This window comes from Protopterus annectens, chromosome 7.part1 (assembly GCF_019279795.1).
Source record: "Protopterus annectens isolate FY-2018-M chromosome 7.part1, PAN1.0, whole genome shotgun sequence".
In the NCBI taxonomy this organism is placed as follows: Eukaryota; Metazoa; Chordata; order Ceratodontiformes; family Protopteridae; genus Protopterus; species Protopterus annectens.
In genome coordinates, this window is record NC_056740.1 from 185,153,727 (window position 1) to 185,174,235 (window position 20,509).

Sequence of the window (20,509 nt, forward strand, 5' to 3'; positions counted from 1 at the left end):
AAACTGTCAAAAAGAAATGCTCAATATTCATAGTCAAACTGTTTCCAATGAATTCAGAGTTGATTTCTGAATTCTTTCTAAACTGTTAGTCACTGTTAACTAAGAAATAAAATGATGACATACTTTACCTTTATAAACTTCTCATTCACCTGAAATAACCACTGTTGTAAGAAAAATTCTACATACACATAAAATATAAAAGCCACAAAGACTTCATTAACCAGTCTTAAATACTCATCCAACTGTAGCACAATAGGACTCCTGCCAAACTCATATGATACAATACTAAGCATCACTCTCCTACAAAATAAACCTTACTATTATTAAACCACTCAGTGGCACAGGGGTACAGAGTCCTGACTGCAGTGCGGGACACCAATAGTTCAGCAAACAGATCTAGTCCTTCAGCCCTCTTGAAAATCAGTGGTGGGGGATGTACCAGAAGCTCATCTGCAGCGTACAGCCACACTGATATTACTGTATATTGGGTGTGGGGGCAGGACAAAAGAATCTGACATAAAATTAAAAAAAAACATTGATCTATTTGTGGATGATGGCTCAACTCACCTTGACTCTTGCCCAAGCTGGCAACTTGACTTCAGCCAGCCTGAGCCAATGAAGGAAAAAATGGGACAACAAGCTGAGAAAGGAATGATGCTTAGGGAAGGGGAAGGTCTCAAAATTTTAATTAATGAGAAAAATTGTATGCTCAGAAAGAATGAAAGTCTTATTCCAAAACATTTTACAGGCTATTCCACATACAAATAGCTCAGTATATGGACTATTATTTTCTAATAAAGAATTTCTAGGTCAGGCAGCATTAGCAGTTTTGAACATTAATACACAACAGATCTACTCAGTCACGTTTTGAAACATGATAAATACCAATAAAGGATAATTTCAACCTGAAATGTATAGGCAGAATTCCCTGCAATATGATTTAAGTTTATGAGGAGTGCGTTACTTAAAGTAATAGGTGCCAGTTAGTCAGAAGAAATTTAGCCATTCTCACCCAACGTTTTAGAAACAACCAAGAAAAATGTTTTCATTACACAGAATGTTGTTGGTCAAGACTAAGGTACTCTCTGGTGCCTTGGTTAGATATTGGTGAAGAAATACCTATTTTTCTGTACATTTTTTAATATGAATTTGTCTTTTTGAAATACATTTTACATATTTTTTTTACAATTGCAATTACAATTCAGGATGACATGGGATAATTCTACATTAGTAGGCATCCCTGAATATGTAAATAACGTACTTTACAAATGATGGTACACCAAGAAACATGACATCAAAGTAGTTTTAAGCAGACACAAGATTCGTGCTGGAATGACAATGTGCATGAAATGGAATGTTTTGTCTACTTGCAGATATATGACAAATGAGAGCAAGAAAGTGCTGGCACATTATAAATTCATCTACCTGATTACAAAGACAGCACATGGCACAGACCTCTGGACACACTATTATGGAAATATGCAGATGTGGCCAGGATTCTCAATTTGTCTTATATTATAAATGTTATTTTATTCTACATCAAAGTCTCAAAATAACATGTGTGAAGACTACAAATCTAAAGATTCACATAAAACAAAATACTTCTCTTACTCTAGTCACATGTAACTTAGATGAGTGGATGGGTAACCGCAAATTCACCCCTAGTTTAGTACCCCTGTCTTTGATGAATAGGGATGTCTCAACGTATCCTTGTTTGGACCATCTCTGGGTTATTTGCATGCAGAATATAAGGACTAAAAACTACCATAGGAATGTAAGGCTAGGCCTTTTAAGATCTTGAGTGACCAACAGCCTGGTAAGTACCTATGAACAGATATATCAAGCCAGGTATGGAAATAAGGTACATAAGAAAAGCTGGTGGTAGAGTGCATAAGTCTAGGAAGTTATCAAAAGGAAGGAGGAGTGTAAAAAAATGGGAAATAGAAAAAATGGGGCAGACTAAGAAGGAATACTGACTGACTAACAAAGAGGCTAGGAGAACAGTTACAATAACAAAGACAAGGTATCTGAGGCGGACTACTAGTTTCTAGAAACCTGACTCAGCAGACTGCAAGGCAAAACATAAAAGTTACGTACTCACCATAACTATGCATCTGTGTTATCCATTTTCATTCTTCCTCAATGCATGGGTCTCAGATCAGACTCAGCTGTAATTCTCTAGATTCTTGGATTAGACTTTTGAGCTCCACCCTTTACCCATAATGCCCCTAACAACTGCACTACCTTAGATCGAGTTTGCTGTTACTCTTTATCAATCTAAAATATAAGTTATAATAAGAAGGAAAAAAGTACAGTTACAGAATAGGGGCTCAAACAGTAACTATGGTTCCTAACAAAAACTTTATCAGGTGACTCCCAAAGACATGCATGGGGAAGGAGAGAGGAAGTTGAGGAAGAATGAAAATGGACAACACAGATGTATAGTTATGGTGAGTACATAACTTTTATATCTGATGTTGTTATTCATTCCTCAATGCATGGATCAGAATCCCCAGTTACAATACCCTTGGGTGGCCCTCATGGAAGCATGTTCCAGAGAACCGCAGAACCAAATGCAGCCCTGTTTCTGGAGATGACATTTATCTTGTAATGAGAAATAAATGTATGAGCATTAGACCAACTGGCAGCTGCACAAATATCATCAATATAAGCTCTGGCCCAGAAAGTAGATGATGTAGGCATAGATCCAGCTGAGTGTGCTTTTGGAGAGTTTTGGCAAGCCTAAACCTCAGAAAGAGTAAACATAGGAAATACAATCTGTTATCTATTTGGCTGGGGTAGCTTTGGATACTGGTTTTCCTAATTTACTGCTGGGAAAGGAAAAGAAACAAACAGTTGATCAGTTTTTCCAAATTCCTTTGTCCTATGAGAATAAGACCAAAGTTGCCTATGCATATCTAAAGGGTAAATTGTGTACTCTCTTTTGTTGTCAAAATTTGGAAAAATAATGGCATATTGACAACTTGATTGATTTTGTTTCAGAGGCAATTTTGGGTAGAAAAGAGGGGTTATTACATAAGGTAACTCTATCTTTATGGAAAATCAAATAAGGCGGTTTTGAAGAAAGTGCTTGGAGTTCACAAACTTGCCCCACAAAAGTAATAGCCACAAGAAAGATAGTCTTCCAAGAAAAAAAAATGAGATCTGATTTAGCTGAGGGTTTAAAGGGAGATTGTACCAAGCTCTGTAACACAATAATAAGATCTCAAGGTGGAGTGGGATCCTTTATCGTACGTCTAACCAAAAAAGTACCCTTAAGGAATGCTTTACATAGCTTGGAAGAAGCCAGAGGGGAAGCATTGTCTCCTATATGGTAGTTAGAGATGGCTGCCAGCTGAACTTTGATGGTGGAGAAACTAGCAACACCTTGGAAAATCAAAGCAAGAAAATCTAAAACAGCAGGGACTGGAGCAGTGAAAGGATCCAACTCTCTGTTGTACGCAAAAGGAGAATCTCTTCCATTTACCCTTATAAATCTTTCTTGAAGAGGGTTTTGGGATGAAAATAAAATTTGGTGAACAGGAGAGGAAAGCCTGTAATGTTTAGCCTTGACTGGAATTGGAAAAGCCATGTGGTCAATCTGAGGCTTGTAATGCCTGGATGAGTCATCCATGACAGGAGGGACAGTAGATCTGGAATGGGGTCCAGAGTCCAAGGAAGACAGTAGATGAAATCTTAGGAAGGGGAATCATACTTGCAAAGGCCAGAAGGGAGCAGTGAGGATTACCTTGCTCTTCAACCAAAGTGGTTTCTGAAGAAATTTGGGGAGTAGGGGCAAGGGAGGGTAATCATATAGCAGACTGGAGGGCTAAGCGCGGACTTGAGAATCTCTTGGTGACTTCCCCTGAGGAGGAATTAGAGCAAAAACTTGCTGCATTTGAAGGGAGAGGCAAATAGGTCACAGCAAGGTTGATTCCATTTGTAAAAGATCTTTTTTGCCACTGTAAGACTGCAAGACCACCTGTGAGGCATCAGGATAGTCCTGCTAAGATTGTTGGTTAAAACATTGGATTTCTTGATATGTGCATTGCTACAAGAAAGTGGCTGGAGGAAATTGGTCACTGCCAGACTATCACAGCTTCTTGGTAAAGGGAATAAGATCTGGCTACCCTTTGTTTGCCCATGTACCATACCAGTGACATACTGTCTGGATGGCAACTGTCCCAAGAGGAAGAGTTCTGAAAGGCCTGCAATGCTAAGAGTACTGCTGTCATCTATAAAACATTTATATGCAATTTGGTCTCTTCTGGAGACCATGCGTCTTGAACAGTCCTTACCAAGAAATGCCTCCTCCACCCTAATTGGGAGGCATCTGTGGGCAACGTGGCCTTTGGGGAAGGAAGGATAAAGGGATGTCCCTGACAAACTTTGTCAACTGGATCCACCACAGTAGGGAGTCTCTGTAGACCTGAGATAGTTTTATAGGATGTTGCAAAAGCTGTCAAAGAGTCGACCATTGTACTGCGAGTCCACTGGGAGAATTTGCATGTGAAGACGAGTGGTAGGTATTAGGTTTATTGCTGCAGCCATCGAACCTAAGGCTTGAAGAACCATTTTTGCTGGCAGAGAAAGGTGAGAGAAAATCTGTCTCACATGCAGTCTCAAAGCAAAAGTCCTGCTTTGTGGTAAAAGAGGGAGACAGTTGACCATATCTAGGCGAGCCTCTACAAACTCCAAGACTTGGACTGGTTAAAGATGGGACTTAGTAAGATTGACTGTGATTCCCAGGAATTGAGATAATTGGAGCAAGTAATCCAGGTTTTTTTCTAGGAGATGTCTGGTTGGCAAGGTGAGAAGCCAGTCATCCAGATAAGGAAGCACTCAATCTGTGCAGTCTGAGATGAGCTTATACCACTGCCATAGATTTGGTGAATACCCAGGGGGCTGTGGCGAGCCTCTTCATTTTGACGTGATAGTACGCATCTTTAAGATCTATGGAGCACATCCAGTTGTCCTTCTGTAGAAGAGGCAGAATGGACTGAACACTGACCACCTGGAACTTTGAGTTCTTTACAAACTGATTTAGATAACTGAGTTCCAAAATAAGTCTCAGGTCCCCTGTTTTCTTTGGCATTAAAAAGAACCTTGAGTAAATTTTGCATCCTCTTTGTTCTGGTGGGACCTCTTGGATGACTCTTCTTTCCAGCAGCTTTTGAACCTCTAGAGCTGCTAACTCCCGTTTTTTGGGTGGAACATAAGGGAGACATTTTCTATTTTGTGAAGGAATTTGTAAATATGGAATGAAATATCCTCTGGATATGATCTTTTGCATCCATGGATCTTTTGTGATGGCTGTCCAGGCATTTGTATGCAAAGATAAGCGCCCTCTGACTGCCTCCAGAGAAGAACAGTCAGGCAGCCTTTCAGGAGTGCTGAAAGGGTCTATTCTGAAAAAGAATCTCGGAACCCTTGGTTTTGCAGACCCCATCTACCATGTGGGTGGCGTCTTCTTCAGTTATTTCCCCCTCTGTATTTGGCAGAAAAATCTCCATGCAAGTCTTGAAAAGGTCCTTGACATTTCCGGAACCACATCTTCTTACTACTACACTGATTTCTGGAAAAACGTTTCTGTGGGGTAGAAAAACGGATTCCCATGGCAGAAAAGGTCTTTCCATTTGCTCACTGTGAGAATGTTTCTCTTTAACAGTAGGCCCAAACAAAGAAGAGCCATCAAAAGGAGCATTGATGAATGACGTTTTAAAGAGCTCTGCAAAGTCACTCAGTCTCATCCAGGCATGTTTCGTGATGGCTATGCCATAACCCACAGTCTGTAAGGACTTCCGCTATATGAGAGATTAACCTCATGGACACATTTGAGATAGATTATAGGGTGACCAATTGCGAGGAATAAGTCTTCTCTTCCTCCACCTACACGGACCCAGGGGTAGACTTGAGTTCCTTAATCAAGTCCCTCTGTAATCTAGTAAAGTGTGCCAAATAGTTAAGCAACTGTAAGGCAAAGATCACTGAAACATAAGCATCCCATATTTGTCCAAAGCGCTAGATTCTCTATTAGGGGGATGGACAGAGGAGCTCTGCTCAGCCAGTTCCTTTTTGGTGGTTGCAGCAACAACTGTGGCATCTATGGGGATTCCTTTACTCCAAAACTGTGCACCAAGGATTTTGTCTGGATGCCATGGAATAGGTTCTACAGTATCCAGTTCCTTCCAGGAACAGCAGGAATAAGATCTATAAGCTCATCCACTGGGGGGGGGGGGTAACACAGGATGTAGATGGGCTAGACTCAAAGGCTTCTAGGAACAATGGCTCTTCCTGGGAAAGGGTTTGGGAAGATCAACCACCTTTTTGGTGTAGGATTTCTGGACAGTCTCCAAAGAAGATGCTTTCTGGTGGAGATCTTGTGGACCCTTCCCCTTCATGGAAATCGGTGTCTTCTGTCAAAGATTCCTAAGGGGGATCTAAGGGGGATCTAAGTACCTCCTTTCGCACAACCTCTTCTGGGGAACCTCTTCAGTGGGGTGCTCTGGAGTGTTATCAGAAGAGCCTGGGATTTCCCTAACTGGAACTGTCTGGAAGCTGTTATGGGCTTGGCTGTCCCTGTGCAGTAGGATGAAGAGATTCAGAGACAGGATCCAAAGGAGGTACAGGGATAGGATCCGAGGAAGTAACAGTCAAAGCAGCTCTCAGACAGGAGAAAGCCCTCCCCACCACCTTCAATGCAGACAGACCAGGAGAAGCCGAAGCCAACTTCACTGGAGCTGAAACTCTGATCAAACGAGCCTAGGTCCCCTCCAGTTCTCCAGTCTGAGGGGGGGGGGGTCGGACCCACGATGTCCAGCTCCAAGGCTTCGAGGGGAAATGATGGCTCTGAAAGCTTTGGAGTCAAAGTAATGCCTCCTGGATCTGGCACCGAAGGTTTGGCTCCAAGACATGTCCTACACAAGGGGAGTCAGTGCCAAATGGGTCAGAGAGACAGAGTCGAAGAAGGCATCTTCGGATCTCACACTTCGAATCTTGGAGCCCTCAGATCCAAGGACTCCAAAAACAGTATGTCAGATCAGATAAGGAGAAATGATGGTATGTGAGGAAGGCTTAAGGCTCATGATCTGATGGGTGATAGGTGACAGAGCTGGTAGAACCCCCATGTGATCTTCTATGCTCTGAGAAATTTTCTCATCATCCTGTCCACATCTGCCTTGGAAAGACTTCAGGATGACCTGATTGAACAGGAAGTGGATGGAGGTCGAGACTGTTTTCTTGGGGTCTCCTATAAGAAGGGAGATCTGGGCCTTGGAGAAACTGGCTCCAGAGAGAAACAAGGACTCCAGAGTCCAGGAGACTTAGAGATTGATGGAGTCAGATCTATAGATATCAGATCCGAATGCTTTAGAATTTTTGCTGATGGCTTTGATATCAGAGTGGTTCTGGGAGACCGAGCAGGAGAGCACTTCTTATGCTCCCTGGAGTCCATAGACTTAGACTTTCTGGAGGGGGGTTGAGCTCCTGAAGTAGAAGCTGAAGAAGAAGGGGATGAAGCAGAAAGAAGGCCCTTTAGAACTAATTTATTGTGCCTGTCACTAAGGGCTCTGGCACTGAAACCAGCACAAATTGTACAGGGAGAGTCTAAATGAGTGGGGCCTAAACAATAAACATACTCCCTGTGGGCATCAGAGTTGGGTATCTTCTGCCCACAGGAAGTCCACTTCTTAAAAAACAGCATGTTTTTTCAGCCATAGTAGTAAACTATCAATAATTCCTATATCTAAGAGAAAACTAGAAGATGAATATAAAAACATATACATTTTTTAAAGAAAGAAAGAAAAGCAGATAGAAAGGTAGCTTTACAAGCAATGAAAAAGAGAATACTAACAATGATAACACTAATATCCAAAAACAGGTAAAGCAAGAATAAAAAAAATAAAAATAAGTGGGTAAAGAGAGGAAGGGCTATAGAAAAGTTACATACAAGGTGAAGAAAATTTTAACTCTAAAGTTATAACTCACAAACTTGAAAGAAATAATTTCCATGAGCTCAAGAGAATTCAATCCTGACAAAATCGTTAGAACATCATATGAGATCTGAGGTAATGCAGTGGTTAGGAGCACTATGGGTAAAGGGAGGAGTGGGAGAGTCAGAGCAAAGAATCTACAGAATACCGGCCGAGTTGTATCCAAGTTCAGATCCGAGACCCATGCACTGAGGAATAAATGAATGAAAATGACAACATCAGATCAGAAAAATAAACAAGATAGTTATCAGTCACCATTTATAAGGAATGCCAGCAACAATCTGCTCACCAGTCCACATGACATCAAAACAAATCGAAGGTGTATTTCCATTAGCTTCTAAATTAAAACCCCACAAAAGCTGTGCTCCCTATCCACAGCCTATGATGAAAGAGGAAGAAGAACCAACCCTACCCCTAAGGACAGCACTAAGTAAAATGAAGTCAAGGAAAACAACAGGCTTGAATGAAGTTACGGCAGATATGAGCAAAAGGCTGGGTGAAGTAGAGTCCCATTCTTACTGATGTCTTCCCACCTTTAGCCACACAGCAGTGATTCTGAATACAGGAAACTGAAGAAAAGATGCTTCATTTAACAGAAGTCTAAAAAGGGAGATGGATACAAAACATAATGCCATATGTTTAAAGGGGCTTATGACTACAACAACTGCAGAGAAACATGTAACTTCTGTATTTTTTGCTTCTAGACATTTTGTGCAGCTAATACCTGTGAAGAAGCTAAACAGTTAATGCTGCCAAAGGGAATATATCAACAATAAAGAAGATCTGCAGTCCAAAAGTAACCCTCAACAGGTACAATACAAGCATCCATGTAATATGAAAAGCTATCCCACCAGAAAAAAAAGATAAAGGAGTTATGCATAGGGTAGGGTATGAAGAGACCTGAAGAAAAGAAAAGGAATGAAAATTAAACATGGAACTCAACATTACTCAACATTAGGAGTCTTTTAACAAAAAAAACTCACACCCTACAAGCATTCCTTAATCTGGAAAACATCCATATATGCATCATCACAGAGCATGGTTCAAGACAAATGACATCACTCCACCACTGCAGGATTTCAATGCCTATCACACATTCAGGTCTAGTGCATGGGATGAAGGCACTAAAGGCAGTTGTGTCACAATATTCTTACAAAAATATAACTTCCAGACTCATTAGACAATATAATGACCTGGAGCTCCTCTACATCAAACTTATCATTAACAAAACTCCTTATCATACCATATCATTCCTAACTATAGGCCCCCCTCTATGTTCCCCTTGGCCCATACCTCCAACATAACCAGTATGGATCCCTATGCATTAAGCTATACACCATTTTTACAGGAGACGTCAACTACCCTTCCATTAACTGGGAGATATGTACATTCTCAAACATGTACATCAATACTATCCGGACTAGTTTGTCCACACCCCCAACCAGAGGCGATAACATCCTGGATTTGGTCCTTATAAATATAAGACAGCTATGCATCCCACCAACTGTAAATTCCCCCGGTCTAATTGGACCACAATTCAGTCACATTCACGTTAAGACTGAAGCCAGAAGTATTTTCCAATACCTCAGCATTCGAAGAGTATCCCAGTGCTAATATACTAAAACTGAATGATGACCTGGCAAAATTCAAGATCCCCTTCCATCCTGATGACCCCACTGCTATACAAAATTCTTGACCACCAAATTCTATGCATATATTTAACAGCTGCACAGATCTATCTGTTCCATCAGAAGTAAATACAATGCCAAATCTAAAAATAAACCCATTGTGATGGAACTCTAATATGAACATGCAATACAATAAAATAAAAAAAAAAATCAATGCATGCAAAAATAAATGTAATTCTCCAGATGAAACCAAAGAAATGTTGTCGAAATAAATGCCAAAGTCAGGTCACAGGTAAAAGATGAGCACTTTTGTTCCCTTATTTCAACTGGAACTTCATCAGATAGTTAGGTCAGGGAGAGCTGGTAAATTAAATAACAACCAATAACCAATCAAATTCTCTCAACAATAAACCAATTAAACAATCAGTAAAGTCTTTGTGTCAAGTTATTTAAAAAAACAACCTATACGAAGATAATTTACAATCCTTAAAAGTGATACTGTATTAAAAATAGGCATAAAAATAGTAACAATTTGTACACTGACTGTTAAACTTACATTGTTTTGAAATATCAAATAAAGGCACGTAATTGAAAAATTGGCAAACTTTAGTCTACCTGAACAACCAGCATTAACAAAACAAAGCCCTGTATGATCTATAATACTAGTCTGCTCTCTCTCTCTCTCTCTCTCTCTCTATATATATATATATATATATATATATATATATTTATTCGTGTTAAAATATACAATGGTGATAAAAAATATAACTGTGTACTGTTGTCATACGCTTCATATTGCATCTCCTCTTGGTGCCAAAACACTACTGATAGATACTGTTCAAAAAACGAAAGTGCCCAAATTCACCAATTCTTCAAAAAAGAGCACTTAGGAAGCAGTCCAAATCCAAAAGTACATTTCTATTCAGCTTCACGAAGTAAAAGCTATCCACATAAACGTTTCACATATAAATGTGTTTTCATCCACACCTGACTTCATCAGATAGCAAAATGCATGAAATCAAAGCCATTTTTATATGTGCTTAGTTAGACCATCAACCAACAGCATTTTCCATTCAATAAAACCATTCATTTACTACATAACATATACTATCTTATAAATTTAAATATTAAAACATAGTCCCTTAGGCATATACATTTATATTAACTGCACAAATAAATATTTAATCAAAATTAATTTATCCTTTTTTAAAAATCTTATAAAACACATAATAAAATAATAAAATACATATATAACTTAACTGTATTAAACTAGTAACTGGATACTCCATCTGGTGGTGAAAAAAAAATATTGCACTTCATAGTTTAGCAGCTCTAATTTTTAACACAGGAGCTAAAGACAGATATTCTCATGCCAGGGAATCTATTGGCTTCCAACATTATTTGCCAATATAATACTCTATTTTCTATGTGTAATTCCCATAGCCCTCCTCTTATAACTTTAGCCACCGTTTCAAACACAAAAAAAGAAAATGGTGCTTCAGGACATACTAAACTATGTCTAAAAAGGGCATTAGTATTGTTTTTATGTTTTACTTCATAAAGATGTTCATATATTCTTCGGAGCTTTCTCTCCATTTTGCCCACATAAAAAACACTACATGCTTTACATAATACTAAATAAATGAGTCCATTACTATCACATGTATAATATTCTTTCTATTAATTACTCTATTCCTAGCTACTAATTCTACCTTCTCTCCATTATATATATAAGGGCATTGTGAACAATGGCCACATTTAAAAGTGTCCTTCTTACTACGTCTATAAGGGTGCACTCCTTTATTATTTCTTTCTATTATATTCTTAATATTTGACCCTTTCTTAAAAATACATTTAAATGGGGTATCAAAAATATTTAAGTCGAATATTGCAGAGAATCTTCCCCATACTACTTCTATCGTCTTTACTATAGCTTTAGCATCTCCACTATAGTTAGTCACAAATGCCCATTCAAATATACTATTAGTATGCTCATTATCATGAATTATATCTATCTCACCAGAGTTCTTCGCTAATATGGGAGCAAATCTATAAGCTCCACCTGTATTTACTTCTTTTTTACTTCTTCAATTAGTTTTAATGGGCAACCTCTCTGCAAGAACATTTGTTCTAAGAACTTGCTTTCAACTATAAAGTCATCATCCTCCGAACACATTCAACTTCCCCTAACATATTGTCCTTTGACTAAACTACGTTTTTGACTAAAAGGGTGTGAACTTGTAAAAAAGAAGTATGAATTTGCATATGTATCTTTTCTATATACTGTTGATTTAAATTTTCCATTTTCTTTATGTATAATCATATTGTATATTATAAGTAAACCTTAAAAAGGTTGTACTATTCATTATATAGTCATAGAATTCAATAAACTTTCTTCTGTATCATCCCACACTAAGCAGATGTCATCCAAATATCATTTACAGAGTTTCCAGCACTTACTATATTTTGAATTTAGAATATATTTTTTCTCCCATACTGAGAGAACAATATTAGCATATGAAAAAGTTCTCCTAGATGAAATTAAGAATGATTGTAATGTAAGAATTATGGCATCAAATAAAGGAGGGGGGACAGTTTTTACGGATACTATAACTTATGAATCTAAAGTGATAAATATACTAGAAGATAATGTGAAATATTCTAGAGTGTCACTAAATGAAATTAATATTTCTTATAAAAAAAAATTTCTAACATTAAATGAATTATTACTAGACGGATCAATAGATCTAAAATTATTCCAATTTTTACATAATGAGAGACCTAAGGTACCTAGTGTATTTGGAAAACCTAAAGTACATAAAGATTTATTAGACCTTTCGATTGATAGTAGCAGCAGAAGGTTCTGCTACGGCTCCTTTGGCCAGATTTTTGGATATTAAAGTCTTTATCTGTGGCTTGTAATAATACTTTAAAAGACGCATGGGATCTGCTAAGACAGATAAGACTGGAAATATATGATGAAAGAATCATGTTTATTACTATAGATATAGTTGATTTATTTTCTTCAGTCCCACATGATGTGGGATTACTTTGGTTAGAAGAAGCTATAGTTGAGGCTGGAACACTAAGTCATATGGATTTTAGACTATGTTTAAGTTTGATGGATCTTGTGTTGACTAATAACTATGTACACTTTGAAGTAAAGTTCTTCCAGCAGATTCAAGGAGTAGCAATGGGTGCACATATGCTAATATTGTTCTCTCAGTATGGGAGAAAAATATACTCTAAATTCAAAATATAGTAAGTGCTGGAAACTCTATAAACAATATTTGGATTACATCTGCTTAGTGTGGGATGATACAGAAGAAAAGTTTATTGAATTCTATGACTATATAATGAATATTACAACTTTTTTAAGGTTTACTTATACAATATGATAAAATTAATTATACAGATATTACTATACATAAAGAAAATGGAAAATTTAAATCAACAGTATATAGGAAAGATACATATGCAAATTCATATCTCTTTTTTACAAGTTCACTCCCTTTTAGTCAAAAACGTAGTTTAGTCAAAGGACAGTATATTAGGGGAAGTCGAATGTGTTCGGAAGATGACTTTATAGTTGAAAGTAGGTTCTTAGAACAAACATTCTTGCAGAGAGGTTATCCATTAAAACGAATTGAAGAAGTAAAAAAGGAAGTAAATACAGGTGGAGCTGATAGATTTGCTCCCATATTGGGGAAGAACTCTGGTGAAACAGATATAATTCATGATAATGAGCATACTAATAGTATATTTGAACGGGCATTTGTGACTAACTATAGCGGAGATGCTAAAGCTATAGTAAAGATGATATAAGTAGTATGGGGAAGATTCTCTGCAATATTAGACTTAAATATTTTTGATACCCCATTTAAATGTATTTTTAAGAAAGGGTCAAATATTAAGAATATTATAGAAAGAAATAATAAAGGAGTGCACCCTTATAGACGTAGTAAGAAAGGCACTTTTAAATGTGGCCATTGTTCACAATGCCCTTATATATATAATGGAGAGAAGGTAGAATTAGTAGCTAGGAATAGAGTAATTAATAGTAAGGAATATTATACATGTGATAGTAATGGACTCATTTATTTAGTATTATGTAAAGCATGTAGTGGTTTTTATGTGAGCAAAACGGAGAGAAAGCTCCAAAGAATATATGAACATCTTTATGAAGTAAAAAATAAAAACAATACTAATGCCCTTTTTAGACATAGTTTAGTATGTCATAAAGCATCATTTTCTTTTTTTGTGTTGGAAACAGTGTCTAAAGATATACGAGGATGGCTATGGGAATTACACATAGAAAATAGAGTATTATATTGGCAAATAATGTTGGAAGCCAATAGATTCCCTGGCACGAATGAATATCTGTCTTTAGCTCCTGTTTTAAAAATTAGAGCCGCTAAACTCTGAAGTGCAATAATTTTTTTGACCACCAGATAGAGTCCCCTGTTACTAGTTTAATACAATTAAATTATATATGTATTTTATTATTTTATGTGTTTTATAAGATTTTTAAAAAAAGCATAAATGAATTTTGATTAAATATTTATTTGTGCAGTTAATATAAATGTATATGCCTAAGGGACTATGTTTTAATATTTAAATTTGTAAGATAGTATATGTTATGTAGTAAATGAATGGCTTTATTGAATGGAAAATGCTATTGGTTGATGGTCTAACTAAGCATATATAAAAATGGCTTTGATTTCATGCATTTTGCTATCTGATGAAGTCAGGAGAGGATGAAAACACATTTATATATGAAACATTTATGTGGATATCTTCTACTTCGTGAAGCTGAATAAAAGTGCACTTTTGGAGTTGGACTGCTTCCTAAGTGCTATTTTTTGAAGTACTACTGATAGATACCCTGATACTACTACTACTGATAGATACCGTATCACTGATATCTGGATACTGTGTGGCATTGAGTAAAATTTGCCAGTAAAAAAATAGCGCTAAACTCTAGCACTAAATTTCAACAGAAAAGTTATACTTTTCCTCACAAAAAAATGATAAAATGGAAGATACTTCCCAATTAGGGTACATTTCTGTCCAGGCTTGAAGAAGCACTAATTAACAGCTAGCCTTGATGAAGCGCTAGCCGATCAATCACGCAAAGCCCACAGGGAACAGTGCATTTTGATGGCAAGAAAATTCTGTTGGTTTGTCACCCTAACCACTGATTTTATACCCCTCTCCTTGAACTGGTCAGCTATTAGGCAGCATGAAAAGCGCCCCAAAGCTTTGGAAGCTGGATGGTTCTGGTATCTTTGGCAGGATATAACCCATAACGCTTAGGCTACTGCAACAGTGATCTAATAATGAACATCTAGCTCATACAAGGCTAATAACAAGCATATAACCAAGTCAGCAGTATGTTTCACAAACAGTCACAACAGAAGAGAGCTAAGAAAAATATTGGTTCTGAGCAGAAAAAAAAATAATAAATCATACCAAGACTAAATTCCACACTGCCATAAGGGCTAACAGGCAAGAATTTAAGGTTCAACTGATGTCTGTGGCAAGGTGCACTAAAATATGGGCAAAAAAACTTCATAACCATATCCTAGGATGGTTTTAGTGAGACTACTAGAATGGGATACAGGCTCTCAGGCTCCAAATGGGAGCAACATTAATGTCCCTTCCGTAAAGATTTCCTTACACTATTATACCACAAACTTGAGTTTGAGGAAAGGAGCCATAATGTTGATCGCAAAACAAAGAAACCTCTTTGAGGTCAGAGGTTAGTCTCCAGGAATGTCATCTGTGATGAAGAGACTGCCACTAGTGTTAAAAACTCAACTGCAAAAAGCCACTTTAGCATCAAAGAGGGTACTGCACTGACTAAGCACTGTGCTAAAAGGGTCAGAATACCTATGAGTTTGACACAGAAGGGAATACAGTGTACATAGCCCAACTCCAAAGATGCATCCAGAGAGAAAGACCTCTTCTGCGCACAGCTGCTCAAAGCCAGACTGGCACTGAAGATAGGTACTGACACAGTTTGGGCATTAGATGTGGGGTCAAGAGGATATCTGAGCCAAGAATCAAGGCCAAAGCTTGTGAAGATGTCAACACTGAGAACCTAATCATTGAACATAAGAAGATAACCCAAAAAGTGCTCTGCATCTGAATCTGTAACAAAGTCATAGCAGAGTAAGAGGAAGTCATTGACTGATTCAGTCTCAACAGAGCTAAGACCAAACTTGACAGTGAAGACAGACTGAGCTGGAGAGAGAATCCAAACAGAAATGCACATTTCAACTTAAAACAAGGATAAAACTAACCCAAAAGGATCAAATGAGTAAAAACACGTACAGACCAATGTCAATGTGCAGATTTTTTTAGACATGATCACAATTGGCACCAAGGCCTGAACCAGGCTGGCAAGAGAGTCAACCAGTGAACTAGTTTAGTGAGCCCAAAGCAAATCAGGTACAGATAAACATCAAAGATTAACAATACTATGGAGACTTAAGAAAGAAACCATTTAAACTCTATTCTGTGGCACAAAGAGATAGAACACTGAATGTAATCCAGATGACTTTAATTTGAATAATGGTTTGAAAGCTGGAAGTGCTTTGTGAGATGTATGACATGGATTTGGTGACTCCCATGCTGTGAGGCTTGTAGTTCCATGGCTGAGAAAAGAAGGCCATGCCCAAAGGATCCAAAAGGATACCAAGCCACTGACAGTAACCCTTGTGTAGACATGAACTCACATATAATACAGTATAGGTGGTCCCCTCTATGATGTGGGTGATTGCGTCACTCCCATGGAGAGAGATTATGATCCTATATTGTCCTAACTGGAAAAATCTCCTTACGTCTGACTTGCTGATGGCAATGTTATTCTTACACAGGGGAACAAATGGGTGTTGGTGGCTTTCTCTGTTGGTGAGAACTGAATAGTTACCAGCTACTCTCACACAGAATGAATAGGGAATGGTAGGAAAGGCCCAATGATCAGCAGGCATACGGTATTAACAGTATGCAAGGGAAAAAACATGTAGGAAAACAAAACTCCAATCTGTTCTTAAACTTCACTAGCAGAGTGCATAAATCAAACAAAGACAGAACTACAGGTAGCTGTACAGTGTCCAAGAAGCAGAATGAGATATGACCACAACAGACACCAAAGCCAGAACTAAGCTGGTGAGAAAGTCAAACAGAAACACAAATTCTATGAATTTTGAATAAAACATGGGGAGCCCACTGGAAATCATACACAGATGAACACCAAGATCTACAAATTTAAGTAGGGCTAAGGAAATGTTATTAAAAGGAAACCAGATATGGAAAAGGTGGGCCTGCTCAACAAATAGCTTGTAGAGATCAAGCCAGACCGGAAAAGACTATGGCACCACAGTCCAGAGGTGTTCTTACACGTTCAGATAACTAATAGTTAAATGAACACAAGGGCAGCTCCAAAGTACTGAAAATGTATTTCTGGTCTCAACAGTCATTCAAGCACAACACACATCCTAGACCCCTAAACTCTCATAGTTTAAGTCCAAACTATAGTAGCAATATCCAAGAATCCAAAAAGAGGAACACACTAAGAATAAACACAACTGTCCATAAGCTACAGAGAAAGGTTTAAAGGGAGAAAATGCTGGGAGAACAAAACAAAAAAATAGAAGTTATGTACTTACCAAAATGCTGGATCCTTACTGTCCTGTTCTCTCTGCCTCAACTGATGAGTCATTTGCCCTAGTGGTGGATCCAAAACAGCAACTTTCTCCCTTCAGAGTTTCTCCAGGGTTTAAGGTTATCCACTTTCCCACAATGCACTGTGCCCCTACTGTCCCTCAGATCAAGGCTGCACTCCATAAATGCATGTACTAAGGAACAACTGGAGAAAAGCTTCAGGTTTAAGTATACCAGGTCTACTCAGAAATACAGAAGTGGCAATTTGGATGGAGGGTGGTAGGAGAGTTGTTGAAATGGACAGAATGGGACAATAAGTTTACAGCCTCTTAACTTCCATACACTGTATTGTCCCTGCCATCTGCCTCAACTGACGGGAAAGAATCCACAGTTATTTGGCTTCCTGGGTGGCATCACAACAGGATACCCTTAAGGATGGGAGGTCCAAATGAAGCCCTAGTTCTGGATGTTACATCTAACTTGCAGTGCTTGATAAAGTTATGCATTGTAGACCATGTTACTGTGGCACCCTTCATCTAGAGAAGAGCTTCTGAAAAAGGCCATAGAAGTGGTAAATAGTCTTGTGAGAAGTGGTAAATGATTTTGTGAAATAGGTCTCTGGTTATGAATCAATAGTCCTATTACTGATAATGTAAACAAAATGCAGTCAGACAGCCATATGGACAGACTGGATTGAATCTCTGGCTCCTAGCTTTACTGAGAAGAAGGAACCAAAGTTTTGTTAACTTTAAGAAAAGTTTTGGCATTGTGCAGGTAAAAACAAAATTGTCTATAACATCCAAAGTGTGAAGCAGTTATTCTCCTTTATTAGAACGAATGGGAAAAAAGACTAGTTTGTAAATAGTTTGGTATAAGGCTAATTCAGATGTGACCTTTGGTACAAAAGAGGGATAGGTCTCAGAGAAACACTCTTTGTGAAAGTCTAGGTATACACAGTAGCATAGCTAGGATCGGAGAAAGGTGCAGAGTCTTTGGGGGTTCAATTAGGAGATCCCAATCATTCTTCAGTCCATACCAGTAAGTGCCAGCATTGTATTAGAAGTCTTAACTAAAGCACTGTAGTGCTCAGTTTGTGGTTCACTGTACATCTGGGAACGGGGGCTTGCAAGACAGAACATGCAGTTCTGTAATCTTTAATGCTAAAGTAATTGATATTATAAGGGTCTTTCATGATAAGTTCTTTAAAGTACAGGAAAATACAGGTTCATAGTGGGGGTTCCTCGGTGTAACATCCTTTCTGGGAAGGTCAGGCCATAAAGCTGTCTCCTTTGAAATAAAAATAAAATCCATAACCACAGCTAACCTTGTAGCAGTCAGGAACTATTTTATTTCAAATTATTAAGTGATAATAGGGCAAACATTCAAGCACCAACAAAATCCTGACAGCACAGCTGCCTATGCAGAATCATTCATAGAAACTCTGTACAATCATGTTAGAAGCATTGATGCAGCTGTGCCTGCCAGAAATAAGCTCAGAACAAATTAAAAAAAATAAGCCACTCTGGTGAAATCCTAACATAAGCAGGTTGTACAACAAAAGGAAGAACATCACAGCAAAGTTAGAAAATGTAATGCCCAACAAGATAAAAAGTCCCTCATCAATCTAAATAAACAACTTAGGGCAAATCAAGTCTACCAAAGCCAAATTTAAGGTAAGAACAGCCTGCCGGCAAAGGATATCAATAAAGCTTTCTTTAGCTGTCCCAACCTTAAAAGCAGTGCACAACAATATGCCGAACTAATAGTAAATGCATTCACCTACACAAATACTAAGATAAAACAATTCTATTGGCCAACAAATTCAGCTCCAGTTTTATCCCCTCCCCCTGGCTATCTCTCAAGAAATACTGTCAAACATAACCGCCACCCCCCCCCCCAGTACAATTTGGGAGCAGATCCTAAATGTGCTCTCAGAGGCCAAGTACACCACATTGATGGGCCACAACAATACCCAGGATGCCTCCTAAATAGCAAGAAGCATGACCTATCATGACCACTGGAGTCACTTTTCAACCATAACCTCCATAAGGAGACTGGTCACACTCTGAGTTCCTCAGGGTTATCTGCCAAGTTCTCTCCTTTTTGGCATCTACTTCTCAAAAGTTTAATCTAAAATTAAGTGTTCCTAGCTGACAAAATTTGCTGATGATTACAAACTAGGAGCAGTCATAGAATACTCCCTAAGGCACTAACACCCTCCAGGAAGGACTAACAGAAACAAATAACTGGTGCTAGAACCATGGTTTAAAACAGTGCAAAGTGCATAATAATACCCTTTGCAAAGTTGACTTTGTTTGTGTCTTTCGGCTTTTCCCAGTTAGGGGTCACCACAGCGGAACTCCGGTCCGCTAATGATTGGTAGTGGATTTTTACATACCGGGTTACCAGCCCTGATGCACAACCTTCAACGAAGGCCCCATTCACGTATGCCTCCACACAGAAGACGCTCTAGCTGAGAATCGAATGGGACAACGTCTTGCTATGAGGCGACAATGCTACCGCAGCTACCCTAGGAAAATACCTCATTGACATAACACCCCTAAGAACAGGCACAGTAGTCAGGGATTTGGGGATATAGGCAGAAAGTAAGCTGGCTTTTGACCAACATGTTTCTGAAGTAGTAAGGAAATGTAGTTCAACTTATAAACAGGGGTATAGCATCCAGGTCCAAGGAAGTCATCATTCCATTGTATTTAGCCCTCATCAGATACATCATTGAGTACAATGCCTCATTTGGAATGTACCTGACCAAGCACATGCAATAACTGCAATGTCCACAGAACTTCCTCACAAAAATAAATAAATAAACATAATAATAATAATAATGCAAAGTATAAACAACATATCCTATGAGGATAGCTTCAAAGCCCTATACCTATACTCTGTCCTACAGATTAAGGGGCAATCCATATCTGGCATACAGAGCATCCATGGAGCCCACTCTGACAAACCCTTTGCATGTCCACAAACCAAATAGCATCAGAACTACCTGATCCTTAGACTTAAACCTTGCATGCGACATAACATGCCTTGTTGGAGAGAAATCTATGTGTCTCAGAGTATACTCCTACTCTGGAAAAGGCTGCCCCATCCGGGTAAAGCACAGCTCTTCCCTAACCATATTCAGGCATAGACTTCTTATGGGAGACTTATGCCTGACCTACAGAGCAATCCAAGACCCAAACCTAATGAACTTGCAAA

General features: G+C 38.3%; 1 protein-coding gene across 1 annotated transcript in view; it reads right to left on the minus strand.

The window, feature by feature from the left end:
- Positions 1-20,509, minus strand: part of IFT122 (intraflagellar transport 122) — a 2,412,356-nt gene that overhangs the window by 1,639,922 nt on the left and 751,925 nt on the right. The gene's annotated exons all lie outside the window — the stretch shown is intronic.